This window comes from Centruroides vittatus, unplaced genomic scaffold (assembly GCF_030686945.1).
Source record: "Centruroides vittatus isolate TY-2023 unplaced genomic scaffold, ASM3068694v2 contig_1824, whole genome shotgun sequence".
NCBI classification, from domain to species: Eukaryota; Metazoa; Arthropoda; class Arachnida; order Scorpiones; family Buthidae; genus Centruroides; species Centruroides vittatus.
In genome coordinates, this window is record NW_027121123.1 from 2146588 (window position 1) to 2160508 (window position 13921).

Sequence of the window (13921 nt, forward strand, 5' to 3'; positions counted from 1 at the left end):
TGTTTTTTTAGTGCTGAATTGTATATAATTCAGTTGGAAGTTGGATGTGTGAATAAATTTAAGTTGAAAAAAATTGAGTAAATTAATTAAAAATAGAGTATTAGTTAAATAGAATAGTAATTTTAATATTTAAATTATATATATATATATATAATTTCAGATTTAAGTGAATTAAATTGAGTGAAGAATCTTATTTATTTTAGGAGACATTTAAAAGTTTTTGGCTTCAGTTTGAAGTTGGATGTGTAGAAGTATGAAGAATAGCTAAATTGCACTGAAAACTTATACGAATATTTTTTTAATTATTAAGTTTTTTGCTTCAGTTTACACATTTTTATACCTTGATACATCCAACTTCAAACTGAAGCCAAAAAGCTTTGTATGTTTCCTCTTATTTTCTCCTAAAAATCTGGCACTCTTCACTCAGTTTTATCCATTTAAAGCTGATTATTTTTATATTTAGTAAAAAATATATTTTAAAGAAATATAAAAATGTTACCCTCAAATGAGTCGAATTGAGTGAACAGTGTCGTTTATTTTTTAGGAAAAAGTAAACGACACTGTTCTGCTTCAGTTGGAAGTTGGGTGTGACAACAATATGAAAATGAATAAGTTAAAATTGAAAAAAATTAAATAAAATATTTTAAAAAATAGCATATTAGTTAACAATTGTATTAATTTTAATAAAATATATAAAGATATCAGCTTCAAATGGGTTAGAATTGAATGAATGGTGCCTTGTTTGGGAGAACAGAGCCAAGAGCCAAGAGCTGAAGGAGAGAAGAGAAAGAAAATGACATCAGTTTTACTTAAAGGAAACAACAGAAAGGAAGTTAATTTTAGAGACAAGTTGCAATAAGAGGAAAATAGTGAAAAGAGGATCACACCCGAAGAAAACAAAATAATGAAAGGAACATTCAATTAGTAAAGTGATGAAAGAACTAGTTTTAATTAGTAAAATCCGTTTAAAAGAAACAAAAACTTAAAAGTGTATATATTGCCAATAATCAAAATAAGAGCAGAAATCTTATTTCGATTAAATAAAAAGAAAGAAAATTTCCATTTTTCATATTAAAGAAAGTAGCATTAGCTAGATAACCTAGAGAGAGGAGAGGGAGGAGGAGGAGGAACTTTATCTTGAGATAAAAATCAATATCAGTTAATAAATAAAATTGCCATCGATAATGTTTGATATATGGAGAAAAATAACAGTTTTAGTCAATAAAAATAATAATAAAAATAAAAATATTTAAACGTATCTAAATAAGAATGAATAATTTAGTTAAACAAAGAAACTAAACTTCCATTTTCTAATTTGAAAGGTATCACTTTTGCCTAATTAAATTAAATATGGGAACATCACGTCTAGTTAAACAAAGGAGACGAATAAAAATAAATTAACTTGCAATCAAGGAAAAAAATTTGAGAAAAATCACTTTCGATTAAATGCAATTGTGTGAAAGAACATTGCTTTCAGTTAGTTTCTGTAGGCGATACAAAAATGTTTAGTCGGGTAATGCCTAAAATAAACTATTTTTAGTAGCTGCAAATAAGTCATTTTTAATACAAATTTAGAAATTTATAAAGAATATCCCGAATTTGTAGTTAGAATGCGTCTTAAATTGGAGGAATTCTTTATCACTTCACTCTTCAAAGTCTTCATTTTATAGCTTTTTTTGTTTATGTTTTATTAATTTAATATATTTAAATGCATTATTGACGTTTCCATTCTTAAATAAATTTTTCTAAATTTTATTTTATTTTGATTAAACTTGATTTATAAGTTACTTTATTTTAAACCAGGTGATCGTGATTAAAGTAGCCATATTTAAAGATGTCGGGGGAGATATTTAGTAGTTAAAATGCAACCAAAACTGATATGATGACAACTAAAGACACGCGGAAGACATTAGTTCGAAAACTCACCACTGTGGCGCTTTTGGCACTGCGAGCAACAAATATTTTATTTGTGCAAGACACTTCTGCTACGAGGGATTTTAGCGATTTGGAGAAATTGCTTAATATGATCTGCATTTGATGGTGTTCAATGGTCGACCATAACTGATGTTTTTCACATGCAACTTGATGCTATCTTTCAATACGTGAAAGTGGGTGACTCAAGGACTTGTCGCTATTACAAGTTGGCAGTTATTGCAGACAAAAGTGTTCCGCATCTTTCGTATCTCCAGGTCAGGACCTGGAGATACGAAAGATTGAGGGCTCATTGAGATTAGCTTCTTCGAAGAGATGATTCAAGGATACACGTGGCGACGAATCAGGCTGTAACTTTAGGAGAATTTAGGGAATTTTCTAGAAAACATGAGGGTTTTCCGTGGCCCAATTGCGACAGTTACGAGTGTCCACCGTTTTACTGAAATAAAAATGTGTCGTCGTTCCGCAGGATCTTCCAAAGCCAACGAAACATTCACTTCTATTCTGACAAGAAAGGTCAATGCAAAGATCAGTTGGGTTTCCATGTCGGCGGGAGTAACTATTGGTTACAGCTGATCTTATACGGATAAAATGTATCATCTTTCTCAGTTTTTTCCTAGGATACGCCCAATTGTTGTGACACTGCACCGGCACTACTGGAGCTAACAACATTATTCATTGACTATTCAACAACAAACGCGGTAACATCTCTTGTGAAGTGATAAGTTTGCGCCCTGGATCTTGAAGTCCCAAGGATCCAGTTCCTTCGAATCGAGCGATTGTGGAATCAACGGTCCTCGACGTAAATTCTTTCGACGCTAAACATCCGAAATGCAGTCCAGTGGCCACTTTCATACACAGAACTTGGCTGCAAGCAAAGGAAACTACTTTTTATTTGCTTGCAAGTTTCGGTACTATTCTTTCACGAAAATGTCTTGCTCATGTCCCGATATGCCACCAAATCAGATTTGGTTGCATCGGACTGCTAAATATTTCTTCAAACAAACATTGAATAGGGCTACTTTAATTATGATCATCAGTTATATTAATGTTTTATTCTCGAACAGATTCTTTTAAACGACATAGTCAAACCTCACTCGAGCGCACTCCAAATTAGCACCATTTACGTAAAGTGCCAATAAATAATCTAGAACTTCCTCATAAATATGAAAATGAGAACCTTTCAATATTTGTGTATTCCTAAATGTACGATTTTATATTGCAAATGACATTAGTGTCAGCAAATCACGTGATTTTCAAACTCTAATTCAAGCCTGCATGTAAACTTCATTACTATACGTTTTTCCGGAGTTTTCTTCACCTAACACCTAAATAGGGGCAAGTTTCCCATAGACAGTCCTTCCAGGAAGCTCAAATAGCCCATTGTTGCGTTGCCTTTTCTCATCGATTCTATCCATACGGCAGAATTGACCTTTAATTTGAGGCTGTTCTCTACCTCCGTGCGCTTTGTTTAACTTATTGAGGTGTAAAAAAGCCTCAAAATAAAAGTCGACTTCTCCATATGACTTCGTTATGTTCCTGAGGTGTATGAAAGGGAAGTAAAAAAGGATTACGTAGAATTTTAAATTAAAACTATATAATTTTTTTCCCATGTAAAACTTTAATATTTCAAACTTCATTAATAAAATTGGCATCGTAAAATTCTATAATTTGCTACATAAAATTCCAATTATTCCACTCCAGATAATAGAATGAGATTATTCTAAAAATCATAAATTAATTTAATTTTAAAGAGAATTATTTTAAAAGTTTAAACTTTATTTTAAAAATGTAAACTAATTAAATTTACATTATAAACTTTAGAATATCAAGAAGTAATTTTATATTTTACTCTTCTTTAATTTAAATTACACAATGGCTACTTTGTATGGAGCATAAGAATCATCAATATCTTTAACTTCAAAGAGTAATTACAAAATTAAAGAAAGATGTACTTAAATTAAAATTTTATTTTTAAAAGCTTGCTATTTTTTAAATAATTTATTCGAAATTTTCATTGATTTTTTTTAAAGATAATCTCACTAATGTTACCGTATATGACTCTTCTCGCTTGACTTAACATGGCGACCTTTATGCAGACTTTTGTTCTTATCATCTCTTGTGAAACGTTAAATCTCTTATTATTTATTGCATTAAAGATAGTTTAAATATTTAAAAAATAAATTTTGTTACAAAAGTTTCTTGTACTCAAGGACTTGTCGCTATTACAAGTTGGCAGTTATTGCAGACAAATTATATTAAGAAAATTTAAATATTCATAAAAATTGATTTAAAAATGAATAATAAAATGAAGACGATAATTCACTTTAAAGAATAATTTGAATTAAAAAAAATATGGGAAAATATTTGATATGTTTTCCCATATTTTTTAATTATGTTTTCTCAATTTTTTTTTCTTCTCACGCCTCAAGAATGATGAAGACATGGAGGAGGATCAATCTTTATTTGGAGGTTTTTTTCCGGTTGTACATTTCTCTAATGTCTCGAAATAAAGAAATTTCTAATGCGTTTTGGAAATTAGTTGAGTTTTAACCAGGTCGCTGGTTTCTGATTTTTTTCAGCAGTTGAGTTATAGAAACACCAAAGTCGTTGACAATATTTGTCATTTGGTTCACCCAAGATCTCTGCGGGTTCTGACAAGATTTTTGACATAACAAGAACAACAGTTTAGAAGGTAGATTTCCATTATCTATAATCATGAAAAGAAAATTAATGAACCTTTTTACAAAGAAGGGAGTTAGTTTGAATCTATTAAGTTCTAATCTGAGGGCATATCCAGGAATGTTATATTCTAGAGTAAAAGTTTTGCGGATGAATTTGTTTTGAATTATGTCAAATTTTTTATAACTTGTAAGGCTCCAAATTGGAGAGGCGTAGCCTATGGCATTAATGATTATCGAGTTAAACTGTCTAAAGTAAACAAATATATTCTTAAGTTTAATTTGTGAAAACAACTTCACCATATTATTGATGAATAGGTTAGATTTGGAAATAATTTTTTTATATTGTTTTTCGAAAGTTAGTGTAGGAGTCAGGACTATTCCCAAAAACTTCTTGTACTATCGTAAGTTGTACGTTGGTCAGATAAAAGGATGTATTTTCTTTTAGCAACTCTAGACCCGTTTCGGAAAATCATTATTGAAGATTTTCTTGGATTAATTTTTAATTTTAATTTATCGAAATATTCATGAGCTTTTTAAATTTTTATACGAAGAGCTGCAGCCGTAGAGGCAACCTTTCACGATATCGTCAGCATATGACATGGAGTGAACTATTTGGCCATCGATAGAAAATCCATCGTCTTCCCGGTCGAAACATTCATTTAAATCAAACAAGAAAAAGTTAAAAAGATGAGGGGACCAAGGGTTACCTTGTAATAAACCTCTATCCACCTGTAGGGATGGAACTCTGTGTTAAACTATCACATCATAATGACCGCATAATTCTCCAATTATTCTTACATGTTATCATCCGCTCGATATTTAATCAATTTACTTTGTAATGTCGTAATAACCACAGAATCGTACACTTTTTCTATATCCAAAAATACGTAAAAACTTTTTACACAACTGAAGTTGGACTAGAGCAATTAGTGTAAATAAAGCAATTTCGATACCTCCGTTCTTTGTAAAAGCGAACTGGTTATTGTTTAAGTAGTTATTTCGATCAATCCAATCGGTGAACTTTGACATTAGCACTGATGTAAACAACTTTCGAAAGCCCGACAAGAGGGCAATTGGACGATAATTAGCTGGACGATTCCTCACCCTTTTTGAATATCATTTGAAAAATAATTGTATTCCAATCTTCAGGAATAGTACCAGTGTTATAAAATTTATTATATTGACTAACCAAAAACTTGATGGCATCTGTCGGAAGATTTTTGATTATAAAGTTAGGAATAATGTCAGCGCCGGGAACCGATTTTTCTCTTAGCCTTTTAATACAATTGTGTAAATTTTCCACGTTGAATACTTCTGATGGTTGATTCAAAGTTATATTAAGTTGTAGGATGTTCTCTTTATAATTGTTTTTATAATTGACTACAACTTCATTGAAATACTGACACCAATTGTTGTACGATACATAGCATTTGGTATTCGTAATAGGCGACGTTTTTCGAAATTTATTTATAATATTCCGAAACTTTTTGGTATCTCTTGATTTTAACAACTGATCACTCATTACAGAAAAATATTTCTTTTTCGCTTTCACCAAGTTTAGGTAACTTTTCTCGTTTTCCAAATATTCTTTCAATGATTGATCCGAGTTTGTTTTTCTGAAATGTAAACTTCGTTGTTTTTTGATCTTTTAGTGGTAACAATTATTATCGTACCAGACTTGTTTATATTGTTATTTAAACAGCTTTTATAGCGATACAAATTAATTATCCTCAGCAAATTATCATAATTTTGTATAGGAGTATTATTAATCTCGGCATCCAAAATCTCGCATAGTTTATTATTGATTTCAGTTTTAAATTTTGATAGATTGAATCGTCGTCTGGTGTCCTTTTTGTGAGTTTGACTGTTTTTATATTTTTGAAATTCATTATCACCATGTATAATTCCAATTAATTTCAACTGTACTGGGATCAGGTATATCATTGTTTAGAACTTTAAAATTTCTAGATTGATTTAAAACAAATTCAGAACAGATAATATAATCAATTATGGATTTACCAGAATGAGATAAAAAATATATCCTGCAGGACAATCATTGGGGAGCCTACCGTTCAAAATATATAATTCATTATCTAGTACAAAATCAAGTAACATTCTTCTTTCTGTATTAATTATTTTTTCTTTGGATATTCTAATATTATTCATCATTACACTATTACTTTTGTATTCAGTATCAATTTTCTCTCCTATTCGGCCGTTAACATCTCCACCAATAATCCAGAAATTGGTGATATTCGATCTCTGTAGTATAATATTTTGAATTTCTAGAAATTTAATTTTTTTATCGGTAGATGGTGATAAATATATAAGTATAAGACCTAATCGTGGTTCATCCCAGAGTGATCTAAAACGATGACAGTTCCATCTCAACAAAGATATATTTATCATCTATTAAGTGTATCTGTATATAGGTTCCCTTGAAGCCCTTGGATATTCCAACAAACTTCAGTACTTTGGACTTTTCGCACTTAGCTATTAGTCCTGAAACCGGCGATAAAACCATATTAGGTTAATGTTACCTATGGTTCCAAAATGGCGTCTCGTCTCTGATTCCAGCAAATAGCAGAAAGGAAACAGTGGGGACGCACGTTCTAACTTAACCTAACCTATTCTAATAATTTTGTTGGTAATAATTATGGTAATTTATTAGAATAGATTAGGTTAGGTTAGAACGTGCGTCCCCACTGTTTCCTTTCTGCTATTTGCTGGAATCAGAGACGAGACGCCATTTTGGAACAATAGGTAACATTAACCCAATATTAATATCTATCTGATTTTGTTTATTCCCATTTTGATTGTTGTCCTCTACTATTTTCTCAATTGTGTTATCAAACATATTTAAAGGTTTCATAGAATCAGAAGATTCTCTTAAAAGTACTGTACAACAAATGTATTACTTCGTTTAAACCTAAAAAAACCTTTTAATTGAATAACTTTTACTAAATTGAGGTCGTATGTATACAGTAGATCATCTCTTCGATATAGATCTCATTAATATAGTAATCGTCTCTAACTCTTATTTTACTGCCTTCAGCCTTTTCTTGTTGGACTATTGTCCGCAATTTTTTCTTTCTCAATCTCGATATTTTGCATAGATCTGCCGTGAATATTATTTTATTCAGCTCTTCTGTGATAAAATTGGATTTCTTAGTCCAGAATTCTTTAAGGATTAGGTTTCTAGCATATACCGAAGCTAATATAATTTTCACAATTGGTTTAAAATCATTATTTGTTAACTTAGACTTTCTATTGAATTATTAGTTATGCCTAATTCCGTAATAATGAAATGTTTAATTTCTTTTAAATAGTCAGTGGTTTTAAACGGATAGTTAATAATTACTACGTTTTTATTGGTTCTCTCACTAATTAGTTGATCAATTTCAAATTCAAACATACCTTTAGTCTGTGAGTTTTCCTTAGTTATTAAATCGAATTCATCTAATTTTTGTATAATTTTCTTAAATTCAACTTGATAAACTCTGTTTTCTTCTTTCAGTAAATTGACTTCTGACTTGATTATTTGTAATTCTGTATTTAATTGAGTGAATTCTTCCTGTATAAACTCATATATTGATTTTAAAGAGTAATGCTGTTCTTCTGATGCTGGATTTTCTATTTCTCGTATCGTATCGAAATAATCCTGTATTCTTGAAGTTCTCACATCATTAGGATCACATTTATCATGTTCATGTTCCACTTGAAGGAATTCTTGACTAGGTAATACTTCTGATAGAGTAGCTTTGTCCAATACTTTGGGATTGAGGCTGCGAGGCCTCCCATGCTCCTTCCTTTGCACATCCATATGACCTCTTTGTTGTGGCGAACGGGATAACGGCCCTGGATTGGATTCTATCCCGGAAATTAACAATAAATACATTATCAACAGCGAGGGTAATCTATTTATGACCATCCATTTTCGTAGTAACGCCGTATTCAACTTATGAGTTTATAAATCCAAGAACGCAATATTGATACTCTCGTCAAGAAAACGCGCCAGCACCATCAACGATCGGAACGCACCCCCAGAAGAATAAAATTCTGAAGATACCTGTGAAATTTTTTAGTGTTTTCTTCGCCTGCTTATTAAATTTATAGTCTTTTACAAAATGAATAAACATTGTAAAATAAAAACCAACAATTTCATTAAAATTAAGAAAAAATTTTCTAATATAATTAAAGTAAAGTTTTAATAAATAACACGGTCTTGTGTTTGATGCTCAACATATAAGAAAACACGGTTTCAAGAATATTTAAATGATTTTTTTTTAGTTATTAATATTTTATTTTTGCATTTGGATCATCCAATATATATTGGATAGCAAGATGCAAGATACCAAATGCAACATGATACTTAATGAGTTAATCGAATTGAATTAAAACTGTAATTTCTACTGAATCATATTGCCTATGTTGTGATTCCAAACAATTTGTTTAAAATCTATTAATTAGACTATTATAATAATTAGCTCAAACTATGTTCTATAATTCAAGACCTTACTAATCACGTACGGAATCTGATGATTCATGATTCATATGGCCACATAAATAAGACAATGTCCATGATTTCAGAAGCTTTGTAATCAAAATTTGTTAGGGAGCCCATAATTCTCATGGGTAATCCTGATGATTCATCACTAACTTAATTCCATCTGTCCATATACAATGCTCAATGTCGTTTAATTTTAGAAAGAAATTAGAAATTTAAATAACAAATTTTGAAATATTCATTGGATTATTATTCTCATTGAATATGCCTATCATTAACTTCATTATCTTTTTTTATCATTATTATTTTATTTGGGCTACTGCCAATTTTCAACGGAAAAAAATCCTCATTAATATGATTTATGTCTATATTGCTTTCATTCTAGTTGATATATTACTCTAATCATCATTAATATGAGAGATATTCTTCAAAATGAATGTATAATATGAGTGCATTTCTGTGTCAATGACACATTTCCTGTAAATTGTTTAACTACTTTCCTCATCCTGATAAATTCGGAATGAAGAAAATATGTTAATTATATGAGATTTTTCATACTTCAAAACCATAAAACTCTGATAAAATTTTATATTCATCAGATATATTGTTAATATGCGTGAATATCATGCCTCAAGAATTATTAATGTGATGGTTCTTCATCAGGTTGAAATAGATTTCATGATTGGTTCTCAACGAATTTAAATTTAATAAAACTATTTTATTTATTTAGAAAACACTTGAAGATTGATATTACAATTACTTTTAATACGTAAAGTTTGAGGGGATTCACTAATTGTGAGTCCCTGAATAGCTCAATAGGTCCTCTTGAGGGATTCTCTTGAGGAATCAAAAAGAACTACGAGTAACTAATCTATAATCCTTTCAGGTAACGCAACTTGTTAGTAACATGGCAATAAGTGATACTAACCATGGTATTAACGAAAAAAGGGTAATCTATAGTTCTTTCACGTAACGCAACTTGTTAATATCCACTAGACGGATAATGGTAATAAATATGGATAGGTGCCAAGTTAACTATTCAATTGGTTAATTATAATAATCCATACTTAAATATTCAAGTAAATAATTTATTAATTATTTAATTAAATAAAACAGGTGTGAATGCATAAAATTTATTTTTAAAAATTATAATAATAAAAGCGAATATATCGAAAAATATTAAACATTTTTAAGTATTATTTTCACGTCAATTTAACTCAGATTTAATAATTAATGATATGTCAGTAATCATTTAAATATTTAAAAAAAATTTACACGAAGAATATTGATGTTTAGAGCTATTAATTATCCTTTGACGTTAATTAACATCAGTCTGTCATGAATATTTTCACTTTCCTCCCTCGACAGGACAAGAGTTGAATAAACAAAAAAAAAAAAAAAAAAACTATATATATTCAATGAAGTAGTCAATAGAATCTCATTTATTCTAACTTGTATTCGATATTTATTCCTCGCACCGCTACATAATACAAAAGAAAGTAAGTTTCGAACAAAAATGGCGTAATGAGAAACGAAGTATTTTTAGTCGTAACCAAATATTTGAATTGAAAATCTTCGACTTTGACACGTTTCTCCCCCCTCATCTAGTCGATTTTTTATAATAAAAAAATTAGTTTTTTTAAGTTCGAAAATCGATATTAAATCTAAGAAAATTGTTTAAAAAAACGATGTAATATTTTAGATAAAAAAATTCAGCGACGAGTTGCTTAACTTTCCCGGCAACATTTAAAACTGCATGTGTGGCGCCATCTGTTATGATGTTTTATTATTAAAAACTTTTTGCCTTTTTTTAATAATTAAAAATATAAAAATTTTAATTTTGAGGGTAAGGATTGCTTTTATAATAAAAAATTGTAAATGCTAATAACGAGGAAAATCGTCATTAAGTCCGACCCTACTTGAGATACGACACATAACCTTCTTTATCTCTCCACCTTGTCGACCTTTAACCACCAAAATTTAATAGCATCAATCCTCCTAATGCACAAACCTCCCTGCACAATTTCAGAAATTTTCGACAAGAAACATAGAAGTTACTAAGCTTCAAACAGGGTGAACAAAATCGTGCATCACACACACGCATCAGCATCCATACATACAGAAAAAACTCCCGAATTTTTTTGCATTTATCGATGTTTCAAGATGTCCTGAGTCTAAAAGTATAAAAATGTTGGGGGGAGGGGTTATGTTTTAACCAATCGCCATATTTTTTCTCTGTTATTTATAACAGACCCGGGAAAGTAAAATTGATTTAATTGATCGAAAGCTTCATCGTAATTAATGTGATTTCTTCCTTATTTTAAACTCTTCGCTCTGTGGGCCCTATGGCAGTCTTTTTCCATATAATGCCTTTTCTGAATTTGGCCAGGCCCACAATAAAAGTCAGTGGTAAGCAGGAAACAGGGACAATTTCCCCATAAAAATGCATGGTGTTGTTTCCTAGATTGATTCCGGGTCCTCCAGAGCGGTATGTTGACTCCTTAAATGATTCACCATCCTACCAGCTTTCAAATGTAGATCAAAGTTATGAATTATAATGAGATATGATAGAGTCAAACGGTTAAAAATATATTTAAATAATATATAATTTTATCTTTCATATTTAATAATTTCCTGATATGTTTATCCCTGGAGGTAGAAAATGCTTTTAATTTCTGAGTTATAGAAAATTTATTCTATCAACTTTCATTAATAGGCACTTAACTGACGCTCTTTCGTACGTATTTATCCAAAACAGTCTTATCATGAAGCTTCTTAATGATACTTTCAAAGGATTTTTCCTAATTGCGTTATTAAAAAATCGATTATATTGATTATAAATATAAAAATTATTAATTTTAAGTTTATTACACATTAATTAATATTGGTTAAATTTATTTAGCTATGATTTAATTTTGAACGTTGTTTAATTATGTAGCGAGTCGCTGATTATTAACTTCGATAATTAATAAAACGAACGGGCTCATTTAAATTTGATGAATTATTCTGGAAAAATATATATAAAGTCCAACTTCTAAACAACGACCACTTACAGAAATATTTAAAAACTGGCCATTGTTTGAAGGTTATTTTTATGTATTTTTGTTGAATATTTCTGAAAAATGGCCGCCATTTTTATTTTTGATATGTATAAATTGTTCTTTTGTTGCTGAATACTCCGAATTGCAACTTAATTATTGTTTTAAAAAAATAATTTAAAAAGTAAGTTGATCTTTATAAAACTAAAAGTTTTGAAAAATATTTAAAATATTTTACGTAATATTAAAAATAAATGAACAATATGGCAACAGTTTAGCTCATTTTTAAAACTGGCGCATGCTCATTCGATTTAGAAATGGCCACTCTTGAATAATTATTGTTGAATAATATTTCATTTATGAATAATAATTAAACTTATTATCCAACAATAATTATATAATAATTAATATAGAAATTATCTTATTTAAGATCATTTCTATAAATCAATGTAAAGCAATAATATTGACAAAAATATATCGAAAACAATTATAAAAGTTGCAAAAAAAAAAAAAAAAATGTACAGTTTGGCAGAATACAAACTAATTTTTAAATTGGCGCATTGGCGCCATGCTTAATTATTTTTAAAAAGAGCTACGCGACTAATAAATTGTACCAAGGAATAACGAATGTCAGTGATGATGCAGTTTTTATATATCCAAATAAGCTAAATATCAGTAATATTCATGAGAATGAAATATGGGAAATATTTATGAATCGACTCGGTTCAATTATACAAAGTTAACTTATTTGTGGTCATATGTATTTGCTTATTGAAATATGTTTGATGGACATTTTAACTAATTGATGATTCATATCGAAGAAACATAACGATATAAATGTAGTACTGTCAAACCTCTGAATAACGACCACTGACGGGAACAAAAAATGGCCGCCGTTTAGAAGTAGCCGTTATTTGAGGTTTGACTGTAAGAGCCATTGACAGGTTATATTGTTTTGTATGTATATGTAGTTTATCACACATAAGCATCTAGCAAAGTAGCGGTTTTTAGCTTTTCTAAATTCAAATTTTAATGGATTTTTGTAGGTTTTTGAAAGCAAAATATACGACTCAGCAATTTTCTCCTTGATAAGCAACAGCAGTGTGTATAGAATTTTCTAAAAATCAGTGTTCTTAATTTGAACCTCATTCAATTGATAAACAACTTGAATTAATTCAGTTTATTTGAGATATTTATATTGTTAAACAATAATTATATTTTTGTAATTCATCCACTGTTAGGTCATATATTTCCAAAGAAACCCCTCGAAATTCGTGTTTTTGCATAGTAAATAATGGAAAATAAAATATTTTATTCACGTATATGATTCTTGCCTATCAATCAATCATCGGTGATAAGTTAATATAAATACGTGAATTTGAATATTTTTATACTTTAGTATACTGAGAATTTGCACTTTTTCATTCCAACAAGTACGGAATTCCTCACAAAGAAGGAATAAATCCAGATAGAACAAGTGCTTTCATTAACGCATGGTCATCTCATCTATGATTAAAGGCCTGACCTTCTCAGAGGCCTCACCTCACTGTTCGCTACTATTTTTTAAACATGTTTGTATGAAATGTTTCTAAGTAAACTGGATCAAGGGCCTCAAAAGTCTATATAAATTTAAACCCAATTATTTAAAATAAGAAGCTTTAATTTTAATGGAAAGGTAATAATTTAATTATTAAATTGAACAGATAATTTACTAAAATTTTGATTAGTGATTTTAATTTTCGGTTACAAGATTAATTAAA